Raw genomic sequence first — 18566 nt, 5'->3', positions numbered from 1 at the left:
AATTATTTCACCGCTACTTCATAACTGTAATTTAGCTATAGTTATAAATGGCAACGTAAACATCTGATATGAGACCTCGAAAGGGGTCACGATCCACAGGTTGAGAACTGCTACTCTCTCTCTCTCTCTCTCTCTCTCTCTCTCTCTCTCTGTGTGTGTGTGTGTGTGTGTAGGATGTCATTTGCGTCGTTTTCCTCTATCTCTACCTTATGCTTTGACAGGAGCTCTCAGCGAATCCCATGCTTACTGATGGGTGGGCTGGCTGGACAGCCACTTAGGGCTGTCTGTCCACTTGTCTGCCTTCAGCCCCAGGGTTGCAGACCTGTGGCACCTTATGGACTAAGTCATCTCCATGACTCTCACTCTGCATTTATTTATTTTCATAACAAATAAAGCAGAAATAATTATAGAACCATTTATCTTTGTGGGGGAAAGTTTGTAAAAAAAAAAAAAAAGGCATGCTACCTGGACAGTAAAAAGAAAAAAAGGAAAAAGGAATGACGTCGCTGGAGATAACCCAATCTTCCTTCTTGATCTGCTCCCGATTACAGCAATCACCCTCTCCAGTTGGCCTCAATTTGAAATGGATACTCTGTGTCTGTTTCTTCAGCCGAGTTATGATTACCCAACATTACTGGCCGTCTGTATTTTATTGATGCTACAGAGAGATGTGGAGCACTCGGAGCAGGTCAGAGGCAAAGTCTTCCAAGAAAATGGCAGTACTTTACAGCAGAGTCAGGGAAGGCCAGCTTTGTAAATTCTTAGCCGGGTAGAACTGGCCTCTAGAATTTTCTCTTCTTTGTGTGCGTGCATGTGTGTGTGTGTGTGGGGGGGGTGTCCTTACACACACCCACACCCTTGACCCTTTCATCTTTCCTTCTACTTTTCTTTCCCTAATGTGTTTCTGCTGTAGGCTTGCCTCAAATGAGGAGCCAGCCATCCTATTCTCTGAACTTCTCTCTCTTTCCTGTCATTGAACCCTGGTGCCCTGGTTTGCTGGGTGACTGGCTAAGTGACTGGATCAGAGCAAGTGTTGGTGCTTAAATGAGTTACTTCCCTGAGACTAGAGGCAGGAGTCTTACTGGGCAGCACCCTACCTGGAGCACATTGGAAATATTGTAATTTTACGAAAATCAGTTAGGTTGTTAAAGTTTTGGCTCTGGGCTGGAGAGATGGCCAGTTTAAGAGCACCTAGTTATCATATGGGCAACCTAGTTATCATATGGGCAACAGAAGGAAGAGCATCTGCAGGAATCTGTGCCAAAGGTCAGGCCTCCTGGCCTAGGGACACTATCCAAATAGGGAGGAAAGGAGTCCTGTTGTAAAGGGGAGTCCCCCATTTTGCACCAAGCCCAGTGAGCTGTCTGGACACAGCAGACTGCAACCTGAAGAGCACAGTACCCCATTGTTCCCCTCTGCCTTCCTGGTCCCTTTCTCGGGTCCTTCCTCTCCCATCTGTCTGTCCCACAGACTGAGTTGGGCACTTCTGCTCTTTATCTCATGGCACTGGTGGCACCGATTGCTGACCTGGCTCACAATCCCACCCCAAACCTTCCACAGCTCTGAAGTTAGGCATCTGAAATCCAAAGCACTTCTATCTTGACAAACAACTGTGTTCACACTGGGTTGGGTTTCATGTCTCAGGCTCAGAGACAAGAAGAAAGAGGGAGAAGGCTTGCTGGAATCCCAGGGGTGGAACGGATCGAAGGCCTCAGAACACTGCTAGTATATTCTTATGTCTCCCATCACCCCACAGTCTGAGCCTCACAGACCCAGAGGGCCCCAGCACTACCCCAGTCCAACAAACAGCATGTTCACATTCTCAGTGATTATCTCTGCAAGATTCCTCACTATATCAGGTTTCCCTCCCTGGGGAATTTATCCTAAGGTCCTGTGATAAGACCTCGGCCTGGTATAGTTGAAATCACACCCCTAGCTTCCTTCACGTAAGTCCCCGTGCTTGCCTTACTGGACAAGTTTTGACTAGTTATCCAATTGTCTATAACCCATTAGCTACAATTACATCAATGTTTTAAAACATTAATTCCCAGGGTACCAGCGCCGATTTGCTATAATTGTTACCAGCTTAGATATTTGGAAATCCACCTCAGGCAGTGTTAGGAACAATGCTTCTGATGTAGTTGAATACAGAGGGTAGTCACGACCTGCCCAGTTGCTGTTTAAGGAACTGAGTTCCCTCAGCGTGTTTTAAGCATGAACAATAGGCACAATTTCATTTTTCTTAGGGTGGGTGCCTTTCTGTTGTGAGCTTCTGGTTTTACTTTTAGCATCCTAAGTAGAGCAGACAACTTTGTTGGTCTTGAGGATGGCCCAAGATGTTGCAGGCTGTTTTGGCCTGGTTCTTCCCTTGCCTGTAGGCAACTTATGTGTCTCCTCCCCCACTTTGGTTTTTGGATTTTTGAGACGGGGTATTACTGTGTCACTCTGGCTGTCCTGAAAATCACTCTGTAGACCAGGCTGGCCTCAAACTCACAGAGCTCCATCTGCCCTTGTCTCCAGAGTGCTGAGACTAAAGCCTGGGCCACTATGTCTGGCTTTTGTTCTTTTTTTTTTTTTTTTTTTAACTTATCGGGTGCCTTGCTTTCTCTTCCTACAGTATATCCCCTCTGCCATCATGTCACTGAATGTGGTGGCTTGAAGAGGAATGGCCCCATAGGCTCATATATCTGTATAATATTACTTGGACATTAGGGAGTGGCACTACGTAATAGGGCTTAGAAGGTGTTGCCTAGATATGGCCTTGTTTGAAGTAGGTGTAGCTTTATTAGAGGAACTGTGGCCTCAGGATGGAGGGTGTCCTTGGGGGTGTGCTTTGAGGTTTAAAGGGACTACTAAACGGAGCCTAGCGTCACTTTATCTTTTTGCTGCCTGTGGATCCAATGCTCCAGCACTATTTCTGCCTACATGCCACCATGCAGGAACACCCCTGCATGACGATAATAGACTAAACCTCTGAAACTGTAAGCCAGCCCCAGTTAAATGTTTTCCTTATAAGAGTTGCCATGGTCATGGTGTCTCTTCACAGCAAAAGGACACGAACTAAGACTAAGTTTTACAGAATACTATTTTTATCGTCTAGGCTGGGGTGGCGTCACTGTGAAGGTTTCCTGAAGCCTTTTCACTGAAGCAATACATACAACCGCAAATATATTGGCGCATTTCCCTCCCTTCCCACCCCAAACCATCTCCTTTTGTTGTGTCCTGCACAGAAACGATTTGTTGGACTTGAGCCCATTTCCATATTTTTTTTATTTTGTTTCATTTTATGCTTATCCGTGTCTACGCTTCAAGTAGACTATGAGTTTGTTTGAGCTTAGAGTGCTTCAGACTGGTGGCAACAGAGAGTTAGACTCCATTGGTGTAAACAAATAAATAGGGCTCTTTTTTCTGTGCAAAACACCAGATTGGAAGCAGCAAGATGCTGGCCCGTTTTCAGTAGCTCTTGGTGGAGCTCCGGTATCTAACCTACTTCTTCTTTGTGGCAGGAGAATACCACGATCTAATACTTTTTTTTTTATTAAAAATTTCTACCTCGGGAGCTGGAGAGATGGTTCAGAGGTTAAGAGCACTGACTGCTCTTCCAGAGGTCCTGAGTTCAATTCCCAGTAACCAGATGGTGGCTCACAACCATCTGTAATAAGATCTGGTGCCCTCTTCTGGCCTGCAGCAGACATGCAGACAGAATACTGTATACATAATTGATAAATAAATCATAAAAAAAATTTCCACCTCCTCCCCGCCTTCCTTTTCCCTCCCCCTCCCCCCACCCCCCACCCACATTCCCCTCCCCATCCTTCTCCAATCCGAAGAGCAGTCAGGGTTCCCTGCCCTGTGGGAAGTCCAAGGTTTTCCCCCCTCCATCCAGGTCTAGGAAGGTGATCATCCGAACAGGCTAGGCTCCCACACAGCCAGTACATGCAGTAGGATCAAAACCCAGTGCCGTTGTCCTTGGCTTCTCAGCAGCCCTCATTGTCCGCCTTGTTGACAGAGTCCGGTTTTATCCCATGTTTTTCAGTCCCAGTCCAGCTGGCCTTGGTGAGCTCCCGTTAGATCAGCCCCACAGTCTCAATGGGATGGTTGGGATAACGGAAGGGCAGATATGGGAGCAGGGAAGTATATATCTTAATTAAGGGAGCCATTTTAGGGTTGGCAAGAGTCTTGACTCTAGAGGGGTTCCCAGGGGTCCAGAGAGATGTGCCCAACTAGGTCGTTGGGCAGCTGAGGAGAGAGAGCCTGAAATGGCCCGATCCTAAAGCCATACTAATGAATATCTTGCATATCACCATAGAACCTTCATCTGGCGATGTATGGAGATAGAGACAGAGACCCACATTGGAGCACTGGACTGAGCTCCCAAGGTCCAAATGAGGACAGAAGGAGGGAGAACATGAGCAAGGAAGTCAGGACCGCGAGGGGTGCACCCACCCATGGATCTAATACTTTTTATACTTTCATGCTTTGGTGATACCAGGCTTTAAGAGAAAGTAATTTGAATTTTTGCCTTTAAATAAACATGTAGGGGAAAAAAATCTTTTCTGTTTGAAGGACTCAGATTGGACCTGTGAAAGAAATGAATGTCACATAAAGTTGCTTTTTTTTTTTTTTTTTTTTTTTTTTTTTTTTTTTAAAAAGACTACCTGTTAGATAAGAACAGAATCCAGTCACAGTCTTCTTTTTAAAAAGAGCCAGGCTTGGGGGCAGTTAGTATAAGTTCTCTGTCTGCCCTGTCAAGTGAGAAGGACTGAATACTTAACAGGTGGCTTAGCAAATGCTGCACAGAATAAAGAATTGCAGCGCCGTGACTGCTTGCAGATGGCCTGGGTGCAAATATCCTTGCTGCTTCTGTTGTGTGGTATAGTCATTGGCTGTCATGCTGCATCCTTGGTGGGGCTGTCTAGAAATGATTCCACCTGGTTTTCTATTTATAACCAGGTGAATTCAAGTGTGTGTGGGGTGGGGTGGGGAGGATATGTCAGTTTAAGGGAGCGAATGGGAATTGATAGACTCACAGTGAGAGTTTGGTTTTTATTGGTGGAACTAAGAATGTGATGGAGTAGTGGGCACAACAGAAATCCCATCTGGATTCTGGAGTTCTCTGATTCCCGAAAGAGCTACTCTGATATCTGCAACCTTGTCACTCTTTGTTGCTCCTAGCAACATTACAAAGCTAAGTATTGTCTGGGCAGCCTGCTGTGGTCCCAGTCCTCACCTTATTGACTCCAGTTGGTCTTAGAGTGTGAGAGAATGTATACCAATAAGGAAAAAAATGCCCTCTCCACAAAAAGAAAATCAAGAGTATGCCTTCATTATTGTGAGAATTGGTATAACCCCCCCCCCCCCCCCCGCCCCAAATGCTGACACAAATCCCCAGTGAGGTAAGAGGGCTAGGGAAATATCATCTGGGGTTGTTCACATCCTAGAACAGCAACAGGATGTTTTGCGATTCCTCCTGGAAGTTTGCAGTATCACCTACAAAGCACAATCAGATATGGTGGGTGCCTAAGTGGGTGGGTGGGACGTCCTCAATTATTACCTGATCAAGATTCTAGTTCTAGCTGCCAGTTTGTATTGAAGGAAAGGAGTTAGAAATGAAGAAAGGAAGAACAGAAATCGAGTCAGTAAAACCAAAAATTTGAGAAACCACAAAGGACAATTCGGTGAATTGAATAATAAATTATAAGGATGAAAATGTGCAGAGCTTGTAGATAAAATATGAGAAACCACAAAGGACAATTCGGTGAATTGAATAATAAATTATAAGGATGAAAATGTGCAGAGCTTGTAGATAAAGGCTCTTTAGTATTAAAACAAAACAGAAAAAAATATTGAGCTGTCTTGTTTAGGGTCAAATTGGTATAAGCCATCTACACACGCTTTTGCATTTAGTTATTTGTCTTGGCTTTATCAATGCGTGTGCGCATGCACACATATGTGCATACAAGGGTGAGTGTGGTACAGCGTGAGCGTGGAGGTCAGTTGTTGGTTGGTCCTCTGTCAGATTGGTTCTAGAGACTGAACGCAGGTCTAAGACTTGGCAACAAGCGCCTTGACCTGCTGAACGCCAACTCATTGGCCCAACACGTTTTAAATTAGCACAGTTGGGGGAACCTGCCTGTTGAATAGCTTGTTATTTAATGCTTTTTAAAAAATTTTATACGTGATGATAACAATGAGATTTTTATTTGCAACGTTCTTCACTTTTAGAACTGTATACTTCTTGTCTTGTGAATTAAACAATAACCCTTTATAAGATTGTCCATGGGGAGTTGATGTTTAGATGGAAGATGGCTGACTGTGACAGATTGTTAATGCCGTCCAAGAAGCATTTGGCGATGGGGATTTGTTCATGCTGTCCTTTTCCTGTATTTTACATTCCCCAAATTCAAAGCAGACACGCAAATTTAACCACCCTCTCCCGACCCCCAGAAACCATTTCTCAGACTCTGTCCCAACAGCCTCCCTCCTCGGGGCTTCCCAAGCTTTTCTGGCTCTCACATTGGGATTGATTATCTGGAGTTCTTCTAGAGGTGGGATTTACCGAGTGCCTGCTTCTCCGCTCTGACTTTTGTTTGACATTGTGTTGTAATGGCTGAGTCCGCGGCAGGGTGGAGTAATACTTTCCAGTCTTGTTTCCTGTTTCTTCTTATCTCTCAGCCTTTATCCCATTCGGACAGCTATTTTAGTTCGGTGTCCCCAGGGGAAAGGTGACAGAGAAGACACGTAGCTTCTGACTCTCAGCATCCTAAACAGGAAGATCGCATGTGGAGACAATAAAGTCAACGCTCCGTATGAGGTGTTTGAGAAGAGCCAGGATTCTCTGGCTGAGATAAGTTAGGGACACAAGAAGGGAACATAGGGAGACAGAGAAAAGCAAGATCTTGACTGAAGACCTGGAGGACGCAGATAGGTCCAGGGCCAGATTCCAGAAAGAGTGTAGCTTATAACTGGACTTTTCTCTACAGCCAAGGCTCTCAATCTTCCTCATGCTGTGGTGACCCCCAACCATAAAATTATTTTCATTGTTACTTCATAACTGTAGTTTTATGAATTATAATGCAAATATCTGATAATCAGGATATCTGGTATGCGACCCCGGTGAAAGACTGGTTCGACCCACAAAGGGGTCACAACTTGCAGGTTGAGAACAACTGCTCTGGAGTGTGCTACTTTGTTGTCTGAGATTTCTGTCCTGCTCAGTTCCTATGCTGCCTGGTTCCCACAATCGTTAAGTCCCAAAGAAATCACACAGAGATCTGCATTAACTATAAACTGATTGGCCCATTAGCTCAGGCTTCTTATTAACTCTTATAAGGTATATCAGCCCATTATTCTTGTCTATGCCAGCCACATGGTACAGTACCTTTTTCAGTCGGGCAGTCACATCTTGCTTCTTTTCTGGTTGGGGAAAGGACGGCAGAGGAATGGGTTTCCTTCTTCCCAGAATTCCTTGACCCACCTCTACTTCCTGTCTGGTTGTCCCACCTATACTTCCTGCCTGGCTACTGGCCAATCAGTGTTTATTTAAAACATAATTGACAGAATATAAACAAGTATCTCACACCACTGCTTGGCACCAGAACCAGGAATACGGACAAGACTTGGCTCCTTACCCACTCATTACCCAGCCATCTGATCCAAGTGGGACAACCAAGTGGAATTTCTAGCCTTGTCCCTCTTGGATCCTCTCTGCTGTAGGGATGGAGCAGTAACTCCTAGGGGTTTGAATTTGAGATCACTCCTGCCTCAATGTCCCAAGTGCTGAAAATAAAGATATGTATCACTATACTGTACCAGACCTATTTGTTCTTGACAACATTTGTTCTGTATATCCTTTCTTGTCAGGGTGGCCAGATATTGGAAGATATTCATGCAACAGAAAGAATAAAAGGCATGTGGCTGCCTGTCCTTGGAAAATATTACCTCAGCTCACTGAGGCGTCCGTGACAAAGCTACCCTCAAGATGACTGATGGGGTTGGCTTTAGAGTCACGGAAGAAAAACTGCTGACATGTTACGTTAAGCTAAAATAGAGTCTAGTAAGCAGGTTTTTTCTGTAAGACACCCTGCCTTTGGACAGCTTGGTTCTGTTAGGAGTCTGGGGAACGTGTACACTGCCTCTGGTTTGGGAGTAACTATCACTGACTGTTGCCTGGTATTTCCAGGCTTTCCCTCCCTCTGATTTTATCACACTAGGACTGCTTCAAGGTGGATTGGTGCTTTCAGTGACCCTGAATGCTGGCCACAGCAGGCATCAACTGTCAAATGCTTTCAATTTCAAGTCAGCTCTGTGGTTATTGTACTTTACCTGTCATGGCTTGAAGGCTCAGTAAATAGTCGAGACTCATATCTCAGGAAAATTAGACACTAATGATTTTTACAGCTAGTGTGGATACTGTAAAAAACACTTGCAAACTCTACTGTGTGTTCACCATGAATAGCCTGCATATGGCTTGCCTCACCACCATGGATGGAGATTGATGACATCATTGGCTTCATATGGACGGCTGCTTAGGAACAGGGCTGGTAGACCACTTGATTTAGGGTCTTATCTGAGACAGCAATTCCAACCAAGCTTGCGAGATACCACCAGGTCCTGGCCTTTGTGGGCTCCACAGTGCGGTCTATGACATCAGCCCTCTCCTGCTTGTCTTCCACGGCTCAGTTGTTCTTGTTATTGCTGCCAGTGCCCAAATCAATCACGAGATACTTGTTCCTGAAGAAAAACATGACAGGACACGGATTGTGCACGTCACATGTTCTGTTAAAGTCAGGCACTCCTGCAATATCTGTGAGATAACTGCAAACGTTTAACCTTTTCAGGGATGCCGTACAGAGCCGCCTCCATTTCTGCGCATGTGGGGTTCCCGATAGTGTTCAAAAGAATGGTCAGCCACTGTGCTGGTGAGGGGGCATGCATTGCCACCTGCTGAGAGCTGCCTCCTGTGGGTCCCTGTGCCTGACCGTCTGGTCCTCCCTGCAGCATCGGCACCACAGGCACAGAAGGACCTCCCAGCACGTTCGCTGACTTTGGCTGTATTCTTTCAGCTTAGCTTTGAATGATGTCCTTCCTCCTATATGTCTCCCTGGCTAATACGTGTGGCCACCAGTAAGACTTTGCCAAATTTAGCACACTTCTTGCATTCCACGTGACTGCCTGCTGAGGCAGTGGTGAGAACGGGTCCCTCCTCAGGCGAAGCACACGAGGGCATTTTTGGAAGAGCTTCTGTGTCAAGCTTCCATGCCACCGTCCGTAGAGACTGTACTCCTGAGTTCTCTCCGCTTATGGTGTACCCAGCACCTGCTCACGTCACATCCAAGTGTCTCTCTGCCTGATCAGTCTCGTCTCTCTGATGACTGTTCTCCAAGAAGGAACATCATCTACCTGGCAGTTACTGTTAACCATGTCCCAGCATGGTCGGCTTGATGTAGCTGGTGCCAATGGGTGGTCATTCTTGAACTCAGGGAAGATCAGATTTTCCAGGTCCTATCTCTCACTGTTTCTTTTATTCTCAGCTCTTACTCTCACTGCAATAGCCTTAAAAAAGATCATGACTCTATAAGTCACAGGGAGACAGATTTAAGCTCTCTTCCCCCTCAGCTCTACAGAGTGGTTTGTATGCGTGTGTATCACTCATCAAAGCCAGCTCTGTGCCTGTTTGTTGCACTGGAGCTGGGCCACCTCTCCTACTGGTGCCGTCCCCACTCGGGTGTGGTTATGTCATAGTGTGTAGTAGTAATAATTGATGCTGGTTGAGGGCCTGCTATATACCAAGAACTCCATACATAATATAATATTTATAACAACTTTGATACGGGTTCTATTATCATTCACATTTTTGAGACAGGCTAGTAGTAGCCCAGGGCTTGAGGAGTGCCCAAGCTGGCTTAGAGTTTGTAGAGATCTTTCTGTCTCAGCCTTGTGAGTAGCTCTGATTACAGGAATGAACCATTGTTCTCGCTTTAATACCAACATTTGCTGAGCGGTGGTGGTGGCACACCTTTAATCCCAGCACTCAGGAGGCAGAGGCAGCCGGATCTCTGTGAGTTCGAGGCCAGCCTGATCTACAAGAGCTAGTTCCAGGACAGGCTCCAAAGCTCAGAGAAACCCTGTCTCAAAAAAAAAAAAAAAAAAAAAAAAAAAAAAAAAAAAAAAAAAAAAAAAAAAAAAAAAAAAAAAAAAAAAAAAAAAAAAACAAACAAACAAACAAAAAAAACCCAACAACACCACCAAAAAAATCCCCGACATTTTACAGACGTCTAATGTCAGAGTCCCTTCTGTGTACTGTGATTACCATTAATGAATAAAGAAACTGCTTTGGATCTATAGCAGGGCAGAACTTAGGTATGCAGGGAAAGCTAGGCTGAATGCTGGAAGAAAAGGGTGGAGTCAGAGAAACGCCATGGAGCCACTAGAGATAGATGTGCTAGAGATAGAATGAGACTGAGACTGAGACCTTTCTCCTCTCGTTTCATAATTCTTTCTAGGGCTAGGATTAAAGGTGTGCACCACTAGGATTAAAGGCATGCACTGCCTGGTTTCTATGGCAATTAGTGTGGCTACTGGGATTAATGGTATGTGTCACCACTGCCTGGTCTGTAAGGCTGACCAGTGGGGCCTTTTTACTCTCTGATCTTCAGGCAAGCTTTATTTATTAAAATGCAAAGGAACTGTCCCTAAATAAACATTGTGATTCTACAAGCACAAATTTAGCACCCCTATGACAAGTACAACATTACCTCTGTGTTTAGTTAAGCCGCAACCCATTCTTCCTCCCTTTTTTGTTATTATAAACTCAATGGAGTTCACACTTCAAGTGTATCGATGTCTCTAGTCTCTGCATCAGCAGGCAAATGGGTGTGAGGCTTTGGGCTTAAACCGGAATCGGGGCTTCCCTTGCTGTCGCTTGCTTGGATGTGACTGTAGCAGCATCACCTCCGTGTGTCTGTCTGTCTGTCTGTCTGTCTGTCTGTGTGACTGCAACCGAGGTGAGGGTGATGATTGTTTTTGAGATGTCTTGAGACTGGAGACTGGATTAGGAGAAAAATAAATAAAAGAAAAAACTATATAACCCATAACCCAGTCCCCACTCCATCCCACCTCCATGTGCCGGAAGTGGAAGTTCTTTCGTGTTATCATTTTCTTCCTGTTTGGGACTTCTTGGCGTGATCTCTTAGGAAGATGCAGTACTGCTGCTTCAAAAGATGCAGACTCCAACCTAAGGAGTCACCCTGGCAGCGTTTCCTCCTCCTCCTGTTCCTTTTGAACATGCTGGGACCTGGGAAGGAGAAACCTTAATTCAGGCTTCGGCCTCGTGCAGATTTTGTCAACAAGCATCTTATTTGGACGAGGACCCCCACAGAGCCGGTTCCTTTTGCTTTTGGATGAGTTTGGCTTCACAGCAAGGATAGCTTTGAAATGCTCTTTTGTTTTATTTTTCAGACTTCTCTTTTGAAGCATTGGGGTAAGCGAACCCCTCCCGTAGATGATTTGTATTGTCTTCCATTGTTTCTCTTTCCTCTATGGGTAAAAGGAAAAATTAAAAGACTCTCCCGCCTATTTCTGATGTTAGTGATTTAAAAAGCTTGGGCTTCTTCCTCCAAAGAGAGCAAGCATGTTTGGTCTTTGGGGCCACACAGAGTTCTGATTTGCTGAAGGGATTAGAGCTCGGTCTGGAGTCCTGACAGAGCTTGTTGATTGGGGTAGAAGGGCTCAGGAATTCTGTGGCAACAGCTGCTGTTTTTGCAAAGCTGTGAGAGCAATGTCACCTTTTGACCCCCAAGCCATCTCTCTCTGTCCCAATCGAGTTACAGAAGCCATTTTTAAAAAAAGAAAATGGGTGTGGCTATCAAACACAAATCGTTTCACTCCTCAAGTACATTTAAAATTGACAATTTTGCTGTCTACCATAAACTTTTTACATTGTGAATTCATCCAGTCAACATATAGCAGGGAACGTGGGGTCAAATACGATGCTAGAACAAAGAAGCATTCCTGTCTTCATAGTTTATATATTAGTAGATAATAAAAATCAACAAAGAAACTTATGTTACATTTCAGCTTTTAAAGTAGTAACAGAAAGATTATGTCAGAAACATATTCTGTCCCACAGTTGAGGAATCAGGCATGGCACGTGGCCACCAAAATGATCTTTGCATAGTTCTGAGAGGACAGTCCAATAGTTATTGGCACACTAGATTTGTTTGTTTGTTTGTTATGAAACAATGCCATTCTATTCTGCAGCCCATTTCCTTCAAGAAGGTGGAAAATTAATTTCTCAGTGACTGGCTCTGTAATAACCCATGATAAGCTTATTGGGGTTTATGACTAAACAAACGTAAGTAATCATAAGTCACTTAAAATGGGAAATTTGAAGGATGCAGCTGATGCCCATGATTTCAGTACTCATGAGATACAATTTTATGAGTTTGTCAACTATGAGGTTAATCATCAAGTTGATAGGGTTTAGAGCAACCTAGTAGACAAACCTCTGGTGTGTCCACAAGGGTTTTTCCAGAGAGACTGAAGTTGCATGACATCCCCTTCCTTTGAGAGTACGGATAGAACCATTCCGTGGACTGGGGTCCTACATCGAACAGAATAAAGAAAATAAATAGACCATTGATTTCTCTTTGCTTCTTTTTTTTTTAAATTACCTTTAAATAGTGTTTAGTATTACAATATAGCTTACCGTTTCCCCTTCCTTTCCTCCTTCCATACTCTCCCATGCAGCCCCCACCCTTGTTCTTTTTCAAATTCATGGACCTTTTCTTAGTATTGTTGTGCGTCTGTGTGGGTGATGGGATGCAGGGCCAACAGCATCACCCTTTGCTACCACGTCGTGTTTGCTGTGGTGGAGTGCACTCCTGAACATGAGCCAAACCAAACCTTGCTTTCCTCACGTAGCTTTTCTTGTCCATTTTGCCACAGGAACGAGCAAACTAACTAATATGGCAACTTTTTAAGACTCTGGATACATACATAGAGTCTCACGTTCTACATCAGTGATTCAATTTGTAAAAGAACAAACGGGCTCTTTGACATGAATCTCCTAACGGTTAAAGCTCTGAGAGAAAACTGAAAACATCAGTGAATCTAATTCACTATAATTTTAAGTGGTATGGTTTATTTTTAAAATTATGCATATATACATGTGTGTCTATGTGTCTGTGGTATGTGCATATGAGTTCTTGTTCCCTGAGAGACTGCAGGCGTTAGATCCTATGGAGCTAGAGTTATAGTTATATGGTTGTGAGCTACCAAATTGCCAGGAATGGAACCAGGTCCTCTGCAAGAGCGGCGTACACTCTTAATCGTTGAGCCATTGCCCTAGCCCTGTGTCTAATTTTATTTTGTTGGTCCCCTTAGAAGTGTAGTCACATCTACTTTTGATCCAGGTCAAGCCTCTAGGACTCTCAGTTCTAGACGGAGATAGAATCCCTCCCTCATCCCTGCCAAGTTTCCAAAAGAATGACCCCTTGGAAATCAGGGCCAAACAAGAGAATCTATCCCCTCTGAATGTCTATCATTGAATCATAGTTCTTAAGTGTATTTTTGTCTCTGGAGGGAACCAGAGAGGTGATATCATTTCTGATATAGAATCTGTTAATGCTGAAGTGGGTTTCACCATAACTTTACTGTGTAGAGCAAGCACACAGTGCTTTTATAGAGCAATCCATTTCCCAAACCAGTTTTAAATATAGCTTATATTTAATTACCTCATTATAAACAGATATTTACCAGTTAGTGTGAGAGCATTAACTTTAAAAGGGCCTCCCAGATCTAGCTGATATATGGATCCTCATATTTCTTTTTAATGATCTTATTCGTAGCTTCCTTCTCTCCTGACATGCTCAGTCTAATTTAGAATAATTCAGATATTTGAATAGTTCGTACAAGGAGTTGAAATTTCCGTTTTGGGTGTTTACGTAATTGCTCGCTTGCATAATTGACCTTTGCAGGGGACCAAGGGGGAAAAACTAACACTGGTAGTTGGAACTTGCAAGGAGCCTGATTTGTACTGCATCTAGGATTTTCTCCCGGTCAGAATTGTCTTAGCATGGAATAGTCTGCTTCGGAGGGTGGTGTCGAGACAGTCGTTGCTGGAAGGGTTTCAGGTAGGCTGAAGGGCGCTTAAAAGAAATCCCACACTAGCTCAGAATTGATACCAGTATACTGAAGAGGTCATGGGCAGAAATGCTGTACACAGGATTCAAGACATTGGGTGTCGATAATTAAAGGAACACCCAAGCTTGACATAATGTCCCAGGCATTGTGTCTTACCGCTTTCGGTATAGCTGTTGGACTCTCGCATCTGACGTCTCCATCACGTCTGAACATCATTTCAAACTGAACACATCTGAGACATCTATTTTTGATTTTCCTTTCTAGTCCTGTTCATCCAACAATCGTCAGGTTTTTTTTTTTTTTAAATATCTTTAAATAACTCCCCGTGCAGCACCCAGAATAATTCCTTACAAACGCCTGCTGCTTCTCACCCTAGTCCCCGTTGACTCACCTGGAACTTGACTCTAGTTTTCCATGTGTTTTTATGGCTAATTTCTGATTTCCTTGGCCTCTGTTCAGATAGTAAAGTACCATTGCAGACTTGCTGCTGGACCGGGCTATCTGATGTGACACTTCCTGTCACCTTGTCCCCACCCGCTCTCCTTTACCTACTCTAATTTTCCATGATAAATTGAGATCAATGTTTAGCCTTTGTTGAAATGACACAAATGAAAAGGTGTTAAACAGGAAAGCTAAGAAGGCTATAGGATAAGCTATGACCTATAGGACAAGAAGGACCGTCCTGAATTGTTTGTTGTAAAGGGAGGTAAATAAGGGCTTTAATGCTTATTTACATGATTATTCTGTCCTAGTGGCCTTCTTCCTAGGAGCCTCAAGTGGATATTAGTGAACATACATAGTAATGGTCTTCAAAAGGAATTTACAAATCGCTCTAAACAATACAGGTTCCTGGAAGTCTTGCTTACTGGAGGTGCTTGATGCTGGTGGGTGGCCGGGTGGGTGGAGCTATCATTGGTTTGGTTCCTGCAGGATTGTAGGTGGGAGGTATCCATTCTGCCTATCTGGAGAGAAGGGTCTGCTTTCTCCTTCCACAGACACGTTCTTCCTCACCCCAAGCCCTCTGCGACTGGGGCTTCTGAGCTGCACAGTTTTTTACTTATTCAGCAAATTTCCTATCTTAAATAATCTTAGATGGGATGACGAAACGGCTTCGGGCTCACAGAACCACGTGGGTTTTTATCGCGATGTTTCCTCTCTGCTCTTCAGTAAAACAGTTTTGTCCTGAATAATAACTAATGGCTTGGATTTTTTTTAATATAAAATTGATACTGCTAGATTTTAAATTCATTTTTTAGTTTCTATTACCAAGAGGAAACAAGTGGGTATTATCAGAATGAATGAACTTTAAAACTTCCTTATATTGCAATAATTTTTAATGCTAGTGTGGAAGGCATTCCATTTTTATTTTTTCCTGATACCTGACTATATCATCACATAATTGCCAGAGAATTTTAAAATTGTTCTTCATAAAATTTTGTGGGCATTATTTATTTCAATTTTCAAAGACCCTTGTAGTTAAACAAGAGATACAGAAGAAAAAAGTAAAGAAAAAATGTGCCTGGATTCTCAAGGAATGTCGTTTTAGAAGTCATAATCAGAGTTAAACGTTAAACCAACGGAAGGATGTCATAAATCCATGGACCTTTCTGGAACACATTTCAACAACTTGGAAAAATGTTGATTCTAGGTATTTCCCCTGTCAAGATAATGACAACAGAATAAGATTTAAAATCATGCATGTTTTTTATGAGTCTGTTTTTAATTTAGAAAAAAATGGAGATTTCCCAAAAATCCCTCAGTAGGGGACTGATTAAATTATATATACAAATAGTAAAATTTACTTCATTTACTTAGTGAAGTCCAGTGTTTACTGGCATGGAAGGATATTTGTAACATACTGTTGAGCAAAAGAAAATACAATTCCATTTATGTAAAATTCTATCTTTTTTTAGGAAGGCATTCATTGAAATATTATTATTTATGGGGAATGAGAATTTTTTATTTAGGCATTTTTGGTTTTTGCATTTTGATTATATATGTATAATCATAAAAATGATGCAAATTTATAGTTATATTTCTTAAAATGAGCAAAATCTAATTGTAAATATACCCTAGAATTTTTTTTTTAGTAGTGAAATCTCAGTATCATTAATCTTTGGTCTATTTGTTCAATGTAAGAAGCAACTATTTGTAAATAATATTGTATATTGAGTTTTTTCATAAAAATTAAATTTTTCTATCTCTCTCTTTTATTCTCTCTCTCTTTCCTTCTTTTTTCTTTTTTAATATTTATTTATTATGTATACAGTATTCTGTCTGTGTGTATGTCTGCAGGCCAGAAGAAGGTGCCAGATCTCATTACAGATGGTTGTGAGCCATCATGTGGTTGCCGGGAATTGAACTCAGGACCTTTGGAAGAGCAGGCAATGCTCTTAACCACTGAGCCATCTCTCCAGCCCCTTTTTTTCTTCCTTGTATTTTGAGACAGAGTCTTGCTTTATAGTTCTGACTGTCCTGAAATTCATTATGTAGACCAGGCTTCAAATTCACAGAGATCTGCTTGACTCTGAGTCCTCGGAATAAAGGCATAGTGTTACCTTGCCTGGCCATAAAAATCAAGATTCAGAAACAAATTTAAGAGATAAGAGTCATGACAAAGTATGTCATGCCTGCGTATTGATTGAGAAATATTAGCTGTATTTAAGGTAAACAATATGTGCTTTGATATATATGCATTATGAAGTAGCCACCAACTTCAATAGGTAAATAACCCATCACCTCACCTAACAACGTTTGTAACTGTGGTAAGGTTAACATTTGAGCTCTCTCAGCATGGATCAAGTATTGAAGATACTGTCTTAATAATGAAGTCAATATGCATTAGGTCTTTAGAATGTGTTTATTCTGTAACCGCAAAGTTATACCTCTGCATCAGCATCTCTGTAGCAATCTCATAAGATTAGCTGAAATTCTTTACAAAAAATATGTATCAGTGACAGCATACAGAATTTCTCTCTCTCTCTCTTCTCTCTCTCTCTCTCTCTCTCTCTCTCTCTCTCTCTCTCTCTCTCTCTCTCTCTCTATCTCTCTGTGTGTGTGTGTATGTGTTTGGTCTGACTTATTTGTCACAGTATCAAGTCTTCCAGGATCATCTAGATTGATATACAGAACAAAACTGCCACAAATTGGTGTCTACATATTTGACGACACCTCCCAGTCTTAGGGACTTGTTTGGGTAGCAAGCATCCTTCACAGATCTCAAAAGTCCATGAGAGGTTTGTTTTGGGCAAGTGTGATACATTACTGCCTAGCTCCATCCAGTGCCATCTAAAGTCTGGATTCCTAAGAGTATCCATGTAACCTGTGTTGCAGAGTCTCTGAGGCCAACTTGAGTCATCATTGAACCCACTGGTGTCTTCCCTGTTGCCAGAATAGGTTTGTCACCCGAATCGTCAGGACCAGGCCTGGGTCTTTGGTTGGTCTAGTAAGGCCAGGGCTTGAACTCAAGTGTACCGTGGTCATTCTGGTCTTTGGGTCCATGGTGGCCAAATTGACACTGAGATCTTCCAAGGTGGCCTTAACTATTTGTCTTTTTGGGTAGACGTGGTTTCTGAGCTCACTGAAACCGCTGGCCACAGAACTAACTATTAGTATCTGGAACTTGCTCGAATCTGGAAAGGACTTGATGTCTGGGTCTACGGAGCAAGGATATTGTCCAAGGTGACAGGGACTGTCTTAAAGCTGGAGTCTGTGGCTTCCAGCCTAGCATCAGGGGAGAGGCGGAGTCTGAATTTTCCCTGGGCAAATTCTCTGGGAGACAGCCTGAGGCAAAGGGACCAGCCAGGCACTTAGTATGCTCAGAGCCTATACCTTAAGGCCTAGCCTGGGACTTCTGTGTGTTTGTCTGTTGCCTGGGATCATGGGAGAACAGCCAGGTGCCCCAGTTCACAGTAGTTCCAAGTGCTAACTTCGTTCTCCTTTTCCTAGAGGGAAAGCATCTTACTTTGCTGTGCTGTGTTTTGCTGCCGAGGCTCTGACAGGGGTGGGAGTGCAGGGGTGGGGTGGAAGGATGGGGGTTGCTGCTGCCACACAGGTATATGACCCTACCTTTTCATTTTATCTGTTATATCCAAGACCTCTCACGGGCATCCCTTCGTTCTTTGAAGGTGTTTTTGTACTTGAATGCAATGTTATTAATCACTTAGTAATTATTTACTGGTTCTTCAGGCTGGATGACTAAGAAAATAAATATTTAATTGGTTCCTTAGTTCCTTTCTTTACTTGCCCTCTTAAAGCACAGACCTCAATGAAATCACACCAATAGCTCAAACTGCTGCTTGTACCAGGGGTGCATGTTGCAGCCATCTGGCTGATGTCACCCTTCCATCTTTCCCGAGAGAGGACCCTATGCCTCTTCCTCTGTTCCCCTAGACCCCTTCCACTGCACCTATACACCCTCC

The sequence above is a fragment of the Alexandromys fortis genome, unplaced genomic scaffold (assembly GCF_014885135.2).
Source record: "Alexandromys fortis isolate MF-2015 unplaced genomic scaffold, M_Fortis_MF-2015_v1.1 scaffold_24, whole genome shotgun sequence".
In the NCBI taxonomy this organism is placed as follows: domain Eukaryota; kingdom Metazoa; phylum Chordata; class Mammalia; order Rodentia; family Cricetidae; genus Alexandromys; species Alexandromys fortis.
The sequence above is the reverse complement of the archived record's forward strand: the minus strand, read 5'-3'. Positions refer to the sequence as shown.